Source organism: Bidens hawaiensis, unplaced genomic scaffold, assembly GCF_021521415.1.
Source record: "Bidens hawaiensis isolate Kalapana, Puna unplaced genomic scaffold, B.hawaiensis_p1.1 tig00021370_1, whole genome shotgun sequence".
Taxonomy (NCBI): Eukaryota; Viridiplantae; Streptophyta; class Magnoliopsida; order Asterales; family Asteraceae; genus Bidens; species Bidens hawaiensis.
Window position 1 is genome coordinate 142,663 of NW_027493316.1, and position 13,772 is coordinate 156,434.

General features: G+C 35.6%; 2 pseudogenes across 2 annotated transcripts; both read left to right on the top strand.

Annotated features, from left to right (window-relative positions):
• The first annotated feature begins 1,131 nt into the window (after positions 1–1,131).
• Positions 1,132–2,967, top strand: LOC143563353 (putative BOI-related E3 ubiquitin-protein ligase 3; annotated as a pseudogene). Its single transcript, XR_013140652.1, has 4 exons — positions 1,132–1,202; positions 1,304–1,394; positions 1,473–1,792; positions 2,129–2,967. The product of XR_013140652.1 is annotated as a putative BOI-related E3 ubiquitin-protein ligase 3 (transcript).
• Positions 2,968–3,438: 471 nt separating this feature from the next.
• On the top strand, positions 3,439–8,315 carry LOC143563354 (glutamate receptor 2.4-like; annotated as a pseudogene). The gene is made up of 4 exons (XR_013140654.1): positions 3,439–3,911; positions 5,363–6,627; positions 6,733–7,051; positions 7,926–8,315. The product of XR_013140654.1 is annotated as a glutamate receptor 2.4-like (transcript).
• The last annotated feature ends 5,457 nt before the right edge of the window (positions 8,316–13,772 follow it).

Genomic DNA, 13,772 nt, shown 5'->3' on the forward strand with positions numbered 1-13,772 from the left:
TACTATTAAAACTAAAAAAATGATATTATAAATTCTTACATTATTAATACTAAAAAATAAATTAATAACAATAGTTTAATAGTTTTTAATTTGATATATATGTAGTGGATACTATTAAGTGAAAAATATGTTTTAGGGACTAATATGTATATAAATAATGTTAAGAGTTAATAAAAATTAATTTAATAAGTTCAGGGGGTGTATATTTAATAAAAATGGTATAGATGAGGTACGTTTAGTCTATGTTGTTAACTCGGCCGATATATCGGTTACCGGACCCGTGGTAGCATATCGGTGCAAAATATCGTTCATAATATCGGTCCCGATATTATCGGCAATAATGACCGATATATTGCCGAAATTTTGTTTTAATAACATCGGTTATATCAACGATTTTCTCGGGTTGGGCCATTTTTATGTTTTTACTTGCATGGTTAATTTGTGTAGCTACGATTACCACTACAAGGAGGTACATGGCGACAAGATATCGACTACATAGATATTTCCGATGGAAATTTCGACGCCGACGCTGTCGTTGTTGTCGGAAACGATGACGGAGCAGCGTATAAAGGTTGAAGGAGGAGGCAACGGTATACTTGCTATTTGGTGTTTTTTAGGTTTAACAAGTTAATATTTATATTTAGCCCCTTTTCTTTCCCTAATTTACATAAAAGGTATATACTCAATTTGTGTATTATAACAATTAACCACTCTATATTCACTAGTTTACATTTTGATCCTTAAACTTATAAATTTATACATAAAATTTATAAAACTAACATTATATGCATATACGATATATATATATACACACAAGTTTAAATTTATGCATGGTATTGAATAACCGTTATCTCAACGCGAAAAACGATATATCATACATCGGTACTTGACCGATATCCGATATTTTTCCGCATTAATTACTTAGCGTTTAATAGCATCATACTAAAACATTCCAACAGACAGCTCAACTTTTTGAATTTTGAAAACATACCCCCAAAGTTAACTACTTGTAAACATTAAACCTAACTCAATATTAATAGTGAAGGGACCAAATTGCAAAACTCCATTAGACCAATCTTTCTTGTTCAACCTTATCTCTTCATATTTTCACACCGACCGCCGGCGTCCGGCATGGCTCTGTCTGACGAGCAACTCTTCCAAAACTACATGCAACAACAACAACAGCAATCAAAACCCTTCAGGTATTATCAAAAACCCCCAATTTTCCAAAACCCTAAAAAATATATAATTTTTATCAATATCTGATTAATTCTTTGTTTTATCTTTCAATTCGCATATTTAGAGATGTTTTCAACAACATTGATGGTTCATTTCACCGGCAATTAATTACTTAAACCCCGATCAATCTCATCATCCTCCGTACATCCCGCAATGTAAACCCTAAACCCCCCCCCCCCCCTTTTAATTTGTAGCTGGAAATTTTAATTTGTTGATTTTTTGTTTTGATTCAGTTCATGTTGTGGGGTTTGCACCGGGTGCAGATGTTAGTGATAGCGGGTTCGAGTTGCACCGGAAGAATTATGAGATGGAGTTGAGAAACAAGCGGCCGAAAGTGCAAGAGTTTTTCGAGAATCGGAATGCGAATTCTCAGATGTCCTCTATTGATTTCTTGCAGCCTCGGTCGGTTTCGACTGGTTTGGGGTTGTCACTTGATAATGGAAGGTTGGGTTCATCGGGTGAGTCGTCTTTTGTTTCTGGGGTTTTGGGAGATGATCTTGAACTCGAGATGTGAAGACAGGATGCTGAGATTGATAGGTTCATGAAGCTTCAGGTATTGTTAAGAACATGTTCGGTTTATGTTTCATATGTTTACGCACAAAGTTTTGATCTTGAATCAAGAATGGGTCATACGCACCGTATGACAGGTGAATATGGTCATACGGTGTCGTATGAAGGTACAGCCCGTATGATATTTTGACCGACAAAAAAAAAAACTGATGTAACCATTGACAAAATACGAACTGTATGACCAATTTTTGTACACTTTTTAATGATCCATATATGTGACAACAGTATGGTCTATGGTGTACACTTTTGGTGCCGGTGTTTCTATAGTATGACCCTATATAACTCACGTAATAATATCATTTTCATTGTCATAATGTAGGCCGACAGACTGAGGCAAGCGGTTCTCGAAAAGGTACAAACGAGCCAACTTCAAATTATCTCACACGTCGAAGACAAATTCATCGAGAAGCTTCGTGAAAAAGAAATCGAGGTGGAAAACATCAACAAGAAGACCATGGAACTTGAATTGCAGGTTGAAGAGCTAGCCATGAAAGCCGACACGTGGCAGCAACGGGCAAAATACAACGAGAATATGATCAACACTTCGAAATTTAATCTTCAACAAGTGCACGCACAGGGAAAAGATGGTAAAGAAGGATGCGGTGATAGTGAGGTTGATGACACAGCTTCGTGTTGCAATGGTCAGGCGATTGATTTCCACTTGCTTTGCAAAGGTAATAATAATAATAATGGCGCGATGGCGTGTAAGGTATGTAGAGTTAATGACGCGTGCATGCTTTTGTTGCCATGTAAGCATCTTTGTTTGTGTAAAGAGTGTGAAAGTAAGGTTAGTATGTGCCCGTTGTGCCAATGCTCCAAATATATAGGCATGGAGGTTTATATGTAACGGATTGTTTGAACAACTCGTGTTAGATTTATGTGCACTTATGGTCGTTTGTTGGTGTTGTTTAACTTGTTTTAATTTGAGGAATGTTGTATGCAGTATGCTTGACTTCTTCGTTTCATTTTTGGTTTTGAGGTATGCATGATGTTTTTAACAAAAGCTCTAGGTTTTGTTTAGAATGTTTTGATTGTATAATCGATTAATTAATTAGGTTGTTTATCGAGTCAGATGTGCCACTTGTTTTCTGAGTGCTTTATTAATGGACTCGCGGTTTGTGATTTCGTTTAATATGTGGTAAGATTATTAGTATATTACCATGTATAGATGCATTGGGCTAAAACAAATCAAGAAACCTAAGGTGATCTTTTTGTAATCATTTAGATAACTGAATGAATCACAAATTTTAATTTCTTTAACAAATATAAAACTTTAAGAAGATGGTTCATTCAATGTTTCATTTAAAATTGAACACAACCATTTATACATGGATCGAAATAGGTTTGAATATATTATAAACTTCTTTATAATAAATTAAATTAAGATACAAACATTTATATATTTACAATATTAAAAACTACAAATACAAAAAACCCCGTAAAATAATACGGTGCCTAAAAGCTAATTATGTTATAAATACCCACCGTTTAAGGTTATGAAAAACAATTATTCTATATCTTTCAAAGACAATTAACGTAATGTAGAGGTTAAAAAAATTTGGTCCCCCTTTTCATATTGTTATATATATTATAGTTTTATACTATCTTCTGAAACTTTAAATATGTGCATATGGGGTTAGTAAAGACCAAGTAAAGATTCTTGACTCCGTCAAAATATGACCCAAGCCACACCCTCCTACATCACTGCTCGTATTGTCAACTTAGTTGACATAAAGACGTATGCTGTTTCATATTAAACGCATGGAACAACAATTACCAATTACAGGCATGTTCATCGTCTAAAGTCAACTACCCTATTGATCTGAAGATGAGACTCTCCACCTGTTTGCTGCTTTTCCTTGGCGTTTTCATTCTTGAAATGTGTAGTGTGCATGCAAACCACGAAAAGACACGAAATTGTTCAAAACGCCAACTGAAGATAGGTGGTGTGCTTGAACAAAGTTCTCGTGTTGGGAGAGAACAGAAGATAGTCATGGAGATGGCTGTCCATGATCTTTGCAGGAATATGAATGATACTTGTTCTTGCCCCATTTTGCAACTGAAGGATTCTCATGGTAACCCGGCTCGCTCATATTATGAAGGTACGTATTGAATATATATACGCTAGCCGTCTAGGCTAAAGGGAGAGGGTAAGTATATGATGTGAAATGAGTGTTTTCGATCTTCATTCTACCATATTTACCTGATTGTTGTTATTAATTACAGAATATATTTTTTTATATTTTGCATCCGTTTAAAATTCTGGGTTGGTGCCTTTCTTTCTGTAATTTCTTAGAAAATTGTGGCTGCAACTTTTGTCCCACTTTCTAAATGCAGATTTGGTATCTGATTTTAAAATTGTCTGGTTTTTATAAAATAGAAGTGAAAATAATTTGGTCATCAGACAGTGATATCAAATTGAAAATATACATACTCTACAGATTAATGCTAGGCTAGTGGCAGAAGGTATACGATGTTATGCTTTCTTATTAGTATATTTGAAAAACATACGTGTCTTTTATAGAGATCTATGTTACAAATAAGTGCATAAGTTCTAAGACCATGTGTAGACAAACGCCTCACCCTTAAGCATTTTATGCCATGTGGCATCCCCGTCACCAATTGAGATTTTGCAAAAAGTGGCGTAGTTGGCAAAACGTCACAACTCTCCTACAATAATTACATATATTCCCTCTCTTCCCCTCCCCACACACAATTTTATCAAAATGCGTGCCATGATAGCGTTTTGCGTTTTGTGGGAAACGCTTCTTCGAAAACGCCAAAGGAAAAAGCAGGGGGGGTACCTCCGGCGTTTCGGAGCCAAAACGCCACAACGGAGGGTCACTACGGATGGTCTAAGTATATTTAAAGATCCATGTATGTATTAGTGTGTTTCTGGTTACTTAAAGTGAAAGAGTGAAGGGAATAAAAACTTAATATATGTTCACTAAATAAATGGGCTACTTTCTATCCTAAATAAAACAATAATAATACTACTTTCTATCTTAAATAACCGGTATAATGTCTAATATTTTATGCAACGTGTAAGTCCACTAGAATCGTTCAACCAGCTCTACCCACTCTTCATTAAACAACTTGTAGAAATCGACTAACTGCTCCAAATGATTCGCTAAATAGATCAAACTACCCGATTAACCCAATAGACCAACTTTACTCACATCGTCTGAAGGGCCTGTAATCTGGCAATTCGGATAAATGTCGGACGGCCGTTTAGATAAAAATAAAAAAATCAAAGTCCAACCATCTATGGTTAGAAGGGCCATGGACGGGCGTTATGTCCAAAAAGTTCAATATATTGACCCCCTACGGTTAGAAAGGCCGTCCGGATATTGTTCAAATGACTGTTCTGACCAATAATTTTAAATTTTAAAGTTTTGACTTTTTTGTTTAAATTGGCCGTTTGAGTGTTTTGTAAACGGCCGTCTGATGGTGTGAAATCAGATAAGAGTGGTGTAGCTATAGCATTACCCATTTCAAGTGTTGGAACTCACAAACAAAACTTTTCTGAGGACGAAATTCCTTTTTGAAACAGTAATGGACCTGGTGAAGGGACAAGTTCCAGCAATTATTGGAACAATTGGTCCTCACGAAGCCAATTTAGTTTCTGAGTTTGATAGAGCCACCAAGAACATCCCAATCATATCTCTAACTCCAACAGCAACATCCTCATTTCCGGAATCAGCAGCTATGAAATCATTTATTCAAATGAGCCATGATGTCAAAGTCCATATGCAATGCATTGCTGCCATAGTTGGCCACTTCAGTTGGCAAAAAGTGACGCAAATTAATGAAGATCACAGTACATTTAGGTCCAGTCCTGATCTCTTAACACTACTTTCTGATGCACTCGAAGTGGTCGATTCAACCATCGCACGCCCCTTAATATTTCCTCCCTTGCATTTTCTGTCAAACCCAGGCAGCTACATTACCAAAGAGTTTAAAAAGCTTAAGATGAAGGAAAATAGGGTGTTCATACTTCTAAAATCATCTCCAAGATCATGTGTTCTATTTTCTAAGAAAGCAAAGCAGTTGGGCATGATGGAAAAGGGTTATGTATGGATCATTTCAGATGAAATATCAAGCCTTCTTGATTCAGTTGACCAATCTGTTATCATGAGCATGCAGGGTGTTGTTGGATTCAAAACCAACTTTGCAGATACCAATGAGCATTTTTCAAAGTTCAAGCTTAAGTTTCGAAAAAGATATAGAAACAAATATACTAACGAAGAATATCTGAATCCTAGTATTTACGGGCTACGCGCTTATGATGCTGCTTCACTTGTTGTTAAAGCAATTCAAGTTTTAAACGTGTCTAGTTCATCAATGAACTTGCCACATATCATCACACACACTAAACTCAAAGGCGTAAGCGGGAGCATAAGCTTTAAAGTTGGAAAACTAGCTCAACTTCCAACATTTCGCATTATCAATGTAATCGGCAGCAGCTATAGAGATATCGAGTTTTGGTCACCAGAGTTTGGTTTCTTAAACGATAAACTTGAAACTGGAAAGGACAACCTCAATTGGATCTATTGGCCTGGTGGTACTCAAGGAAGTCCAATCGGTCGGGTTCAGAGAAATGAAGGAAAACCACTAAGAATTGGTGTGCCAGCAAGAGGTGCTTTCAAGCAATTTGTCAATGTTAGTTATGATCCTAGCAAGAATGAAACCTATGTAACAGGATTTTCAATAAATGTTTTTAAAGCTGCTGTGAAGAAGCTCAATTATTCATTGTCTTATGTCTTTATTCCCTATAACGGATCGTAAGATGACATGGAGGCTGAAGTTCATAACAAGGTATTGTAATTTTGCCTAAGCTTTATAGTTGCATAATGAATCCAATATCTCTACATGACTACATAATATTTTAGTTTTCTTTTAAAGTTTTCTTGTATCATGCAGACCTTGGATGCAGTTGTCGGTGATACCGAAATAATGGCAGATCGGTACGAGTATGTTGAGTTTTCACAACCTTACATGGACTCAGGACTAGTCATGGTGGTGCCTTTAAAACCAAATCCTATGAAGGAAAGATTTATCTTCTTTTATGCCTTCACAACAAAGTTGTGGATTATATTATTGGCAATGACAATAGGCACAGTTTCAGTTGTCTGGCTTAATGAACACGTTCATGGGAACAAAGAATTTGTTGCAACATCCACCTTTGAGTATATTAGCAAGATGCTATGGTTTGCAGTCGCAGTTTTGTCATTTGCGCATAGTAAGTCCCCATTCTTGCATCAAGTTTTTTATGATAAATCCTTCACATATAACAATCTAAGATCATTGAAAAAAAGGAAATGATTGGGGTTGGCACCTGTAAAGCCAAGATATAGTAAGGTTTCTTTGGATGGTTGATTAGTAAAATTTGGAACACTTGTATGTTCTTAGTCCTATTAGAAAGCAACTAAAAGAATAAGAGATTTGGAAATCTTTTGATATCCCATATTAGAGTAAGTAAAACATTTGAAAAGTTTATTAACAGGAATGTGTGAGAGCTCAAAAGTTTGAGAGCCGTAATTATGTTTCCGAAATACAGTTTCGACCAAAAAGACCACAACTTGGTTAAGTTGCGACACGCTGCTGAACAAGCATTATCGCTTGGCTCTGCGAAAGGTTGACACACGAACAAATGTGATTGTTCGCTTATTGGCAACTGGTTAAATTGGAATGCCAAATAGTCACGATGGTTAGCAAGTAAGACCCTCCAATAGGTGAAACGGTTTAATGCATGTCTCTCTTTACATACAAAAACATAAAAGTCACCATGGTTTAGTGATTGCTAGCAACACACATTTTGCGCAAACCATTGTTGGAACCAAGGGGTGTATTGTGACGCTTTAACAACACGTTTGCACTAACATCCTACATTTATGAAAATATATATCAACATAATAAACAACAATTAATAAACTTGGTCTTACAGTTTATTTTGTTATTCTTGTTGTTAGCGTCGCTAAGATATCTCTAGTAGTCCACAGTCGTCGCGATATCATTTGGTTTGCATCAATTATTAATTAGTTTATCAGAATAGCTATTTTTCGTTTTTCTCACATGCATAATCTACAGAGCACAAAGATGACTTAATGATGCAGGAGAATTGATCAATAACAACCATCTCGGTTGGTTCTCGCTACATGGTTTTGTGTTAACGTGATTGTTGCTGCCTGTTTTACTGCCACACTCTCATCAATTATTACAATTTCAAAGTTTCAACCATCATTAGATCTTCAGAGAAGTAATGCTTTTGTTGGCTGCAATCGGAATTCGTTCATCATTCCTTACTTGGTGAACGTATTGAATTTTAAGCCAGAGAAGATTAGACAGATTAATTCTATCGATGACTATGATAGTGCGTTCAAAAAGGGAGAGATATCAGCAGCATTCTTTGTAGTTCCGCACGCCAATGTCTTAAGAACTTTTGTCATGGCTATGAAAAGTTGGGAAATACCCACAAACTTGGCGGATTCGGTTTTGTAAGATGAATCTCATTTATTCTTAAATAAACAAATAAGATGAACCGCATTGGCACGTCTAGTCGTTAACCACTGGCAACCAATTCAGACAAACTTAAACCTCTTTTCAAGAATAAGAAACTTGTTGAGAATGTTGGTCCACATCAGAATTGTAGATCTCAGGTTAAGTGTCGAGTTGACTCCAAACCAAGTAGTTCCATAGTACGTGCATTCAAGCAAACATAATCAGGTCATTTCGTACAGATTTTTGTAATGATTGAAAAATATAACCTTGTTCTTTTGTTTAGAAGTAATACTATGTAAAGCATTACATTTGTTGTGTTAGGTTTAAAAATTTGGAATTACTCGGTAACGTGTTTATCCATCTTTGCAACATCGGTGTGGACGCCTCTATCCTGCCAGGGACGAAGCATAGCTTTAAGGTTGGTCCCCCCCCCCCCAAACGATTTTTTGTCCAATCCTCCAAGCTTCGCACCACTGATCCCCGTTACCTCCACAACAGCGTGGCATAGCTTCACAACCACATGCTTCACCACAGCGTGGCGTTCTACTTCTTGGTACCTTCACCATAGCGTGGAGAACCCCATGCTTCGTCCTAACAAAATTACACTCTTGGTAGCCACATTATCACCCCTCAAGGTGATCAGTGTCCATACCACATAAGTCTTCGCAATTATAGGGAATACATAATAAACTTTTGTCCCTAAATTGAACAACATATCTCTTGATGCTTCCGAATTCTAAGGTCGTGTGTTATACCTAATTAACGTAAGAAAGTCAAATGATACAATGTTCCAAGTTCGCACGCACACCACACAGTCTACGGGCGATTAGGCCGTGAGGCGTGAAGGCATGAGCCTGGTCATGCTCGAATTAGACCGGGCTAGCCGTTACCGATACAATATTTTATCTAAAACTAAATATCTTTTTACACACAACACTTTCTTATCTCTGCAAGTGAAAACAAAACTTTACGTCATGAGCCCAAACAACCAATACAATCTAAACGACCACATCTCGAACCCGAGTAATCTTTTCCAAATCCATCTTATGTTAATTGAGTGTAGCCTTCGGTGATTGGAATCAACAAGTTCTAAAATCCTATAACCCGACCCAAAAAGTCGTTCTTAAAACTCAATCACCATCACTAAGAAAGAAAACTGAAAGTAAAAGGGCAAAAACTTCCTGAGCTTTCCAATCAACTTCATAATGGACTTAGGAAGAAGAAATCTATTTAGATCGTGCTTCGGTCAATATATCTCACAATCGCAATAATAATTGCCCACTTGCTCATGGAATCACATTAACGAGATTTTTCACACATCAATGGGATGGGAAACATATGTTTCCTATAACAAGATAACCACGAAATTGAGGGACATTAACTTAAGGGCTGATGGTATACATCCCACTCTCTTACTCTCTCTTACTCTCTCTTCTCCACGTCATCGTGTGCTACTTTTATTTTTATTTTTTTTACAATCACATCATTCCCACCTGTATCAAAACCGTGAAAGTATGTTCATTCAACCCATCCCAAAACTACTTTTCAATCTTCAAATAAATAAAGTTATGTTTAATAATAGTACGCTGAGGGACCAATTTGTAATTCCAAGAAAGTAAGAAAGTTAGTATATGATCGATGTCGAAAGGTCAATCAAAAACACTTATACAATACCTTTACTAGCTAGGACAAGTAATGTGTTGAATCCATCGGGAATCAGTGGAAAGTGCAAGTGGAACTCAATTTCTATTATAAAAATACTTAAAAGTGGACACACGATGTCAAGCGGTTTAAAAGAGTAGTTTGTAAACAATGATATGAAAATAACCAAACTCTAGGGTCCGGGTTTTGCAGCAAGTTAAGGAATTGATAAACTTCTTTGGACGGTTTCTTATAAGATATGTAAATCAAAAGACTTAACGATTGACTGTGTTGATCGTTAGAACTGAATCCGAACAATTGACACGGCTAAATGAAAATCTATTTGATAATCGGTTTTACTTGTTGAAACACAAAATCAATAATATGGATAACGATAAACGGGTCAATGACGAAAGAACTTAATCCTAATTGTTAATGACCACAAATCAATTAACTGAAAAAAGATTAAGTAATCAATTAATAAAAACCGTTTAAGCACAAAAGCAAACACAAAGAATTGATCACCAAATGATTAATCAATTACAAATCCAAAGTTAAAGTATAGAATGTCAAAACCTAACATGCAACTCAACCCTACACCTAGAGATGGTTATGAAGTTCTTAGCCTTGCCTCTCGATCTTCATGCTCTTGATTATGATGTGGAAGAAGGTGTTCATGGATCAATCGTATGATTAAGATGTGTTATGGTGGTGTAAGATGGCCTCCAAGAAGTCCCAAAACTCGTGGTTATTGAATTCTTTCGACATTAGGGTTTTATGGCTTTAAATATATAAGAAAATCACCAAAAATCCCTTTTTCCGTTAGACCCAACCGTAAGCTACAGTTGGGCCACCGTAGCTTACGGTCAGACCGTAGGCTACGACTCTTGGTTTCTGCTTTACGGTTTGACCAGACCAAATACCGTTTTCTTGATAAAATCTTCGTTTCAACTCCGTTTTCCTCCCCGTTTGCGGCCACGTCTTCGTATTTCAATTCTCTATCATATCATAGATCATTAATTTCATTTCCACTCCATCATGAATGCTCCAAATTCACTCCTTTACGCTCTGTTAAGCTCCGCACACCTGTAACCACAACTGCACTCAAAGTACTCGTGGTCACAATATTTAACTAATTAAAACACACGAAATTAGAAGCTTAATGCACATAATTTTACCCACACATCAGTATGATGATTTGTTGGTATAGAAAAATACAGGGACTGAACTTATATTTTTTTATGTTTTGATTGTATAAGTCTAATAAGTCTGATTAGGTAGTTAGTTTTCGTTAATAAACTAAACCCAAAACCCTTGTTCATAGTTCTTGTTCATCTTTAGACCCTAATCTCTTGTTCATAGTTCTTGTTAATCTTGATTCATTCAATTTCTTTGTTAGATCTTTGGTACCTGTTTCATAGTATAATAATAGTAATAAAAAACAAGTAATAATATATTAATAATAATAACTAGCAAGAGTTGTGGGCGTTGCAACTCTCTGAGAAATAAACTTTATAATAGTTGGCAAAAATGACTATACAATGTAGTAGTAATTTCAATATAGTGAATCTTACATGAATGTCTACAAGGTAACACACATATCGTCTTTGTGCAAAAAGAATTATTTTTTTATGTTCCTTCAACTGATTGTGAGGTTTCGTCGACTTTTATCAAAGGGATTTTTACATATATCCTATTCTTAATTACATATTTCCCCAATGTTAATTTCTTAATTACATATTCCCCTTGTGATATCCAATTACCCTTTTACCAATTTTCAATTTACAAACCCTAACTAAAAAAACCGAACGTTCTGCCTCTCCATTCAAAATTCATTGTCGTTTGATTCCTTTTAGTTCGATATTCCGACGAGAATTTTTGGATAGGTGAGGTGCGTTGTCCTAAACGATTTGGGAATTGGCGAATTGAGACTTGTAGGCTTTGTTAATCATTCAGTTTAATTAGACTTCAGACATGTGAGGTAAACTTTCAGATTTAGACTATTCAGTTGTGATTTCTTATTTTAGATTTTGAATGTGTGAAAACAATTTGTTTCTCAGATTATCATTTATGAAAATAAAAAATCCTGAGTTATGTTATACTAAAAAATGATTAAACTTACATTTATGATAAACTTTACAAGAATATTGGTTCTAATTAAGATAGGCGTGATGGATTTGTTAAACAAACTTTATTCATCACACAACCCATCTTTTAATTAAAAAAAAATAATTTCTTTCCCTTCCATCCACACAACTTAACCCAACCTAATCTAACTTTTCACTTTTATTTACAATTCAACCCAATCCAAACTAATTTTTTTATCCAACCAATCCAAACTAATTTTTTTATTACAAATATCTCATTTGTTCTATAAAATTTATTATAAACCCAAACCGTATATTTTTACAAGTTTTAACTTAACAAAACAAAATATATATACTCATATTAAAAAGTACGTACTTTTAAAAGTACTCTGTTTTTAATAAAGTTTATATTGAAATGTTCGCAAAAATAAACTAAACAATACTGTGTTTTAGTTTTTAAAAAAGTTAAATAATATATATTATATATAAAACAAATTGTTTGAAAGAAAAGAAATAAAAATTAAATTGATGTGTGTTGAGTCAGGGAGTTGTAACCTAGGGTGGGGTTGTAACCCAATTGTGAACTAAAAAGGATTTTATTTTTTTCTTAACTCTTGAATAGTGTTACAACCTTTTCATGAGCAGGGATGGTAATGAAACCCGAACCCGATGGAAAAACCCGAAACCCGACATAAATGGGACGACTAATACCCGACCGATTAGGGTTTGGGATTTCTAATATGCCCGATTACCCGACGCGATTACCCAATAACATAAACTCATTTACCCGATTATATACCTGTAAGGCCCAATTCTAGATTAGTCTTTCGTATTTGTATGTATTGTAATGTTTATGTATTTGTTAGCTTGTTAAATTTATCTTTGTATGTTTGGGTCCAAGGCCATTTGTATTAGAGCCCATTGGGTCGTTCATAATGAATTAAATATGCATGAGAACACACACTATATAAAGAAAATCTTTCAAAAGCAGGAAACATGATTGGTCATGGATTTCTAAGGACTATTCTTCCGATTCTGACACATCCCAACACTTCATAAATCATAACGAGAAAGTAAAGTTTCACAACCTTATGGTTGATCCTCCCGTGACAACTAAGTCTCGGAAACCCGTATCTAATTAAGCTGTTAATGTGTGTAGGGTAAGCCAAGACAGCCTGCCAATAGTATTTGGTACTTTGGATAATGGCTGTACCCGACACATGATAGGAGACGAATCCTTGCTGTTTGACGTTAAACCATTTAATGGTGGATACGTTTCTTTTGCCGGAGATATGGGAGGGAATATTACAAAACAGGGAAGAATGTCAAATGGAATTCTGACGTTCGATGACGTCAATCCGGTGGAGAAGCTGAATCATAATCTGCTCAGTGTTTCATAAATCTGCGACCGACAGTACTCCATATTATTCACTAAGAATGAATGCTTGATTCTTAAACCAGGTTTCAAAGTCCCAGAATAATGGATTTTAATGCATACTCCAAGGCATAATGATGCTTATATAATAGACATGAATACCTCTTATTCACGTAAGATTGCTTCTTGCTTATTATCTAAGGCCTTGGAGAACGACTCATATCTATGGCATAAACGTCTTGGCCATGTGAATTTCAAAAACTTAAACAAATTGGTAAAAGGTGACCATGTGAGGGGATTTCCTGTTAAATCTTTCTCTTGCATTGAAAACTGTATTTCATGCTCAAAATGCAAGCAAC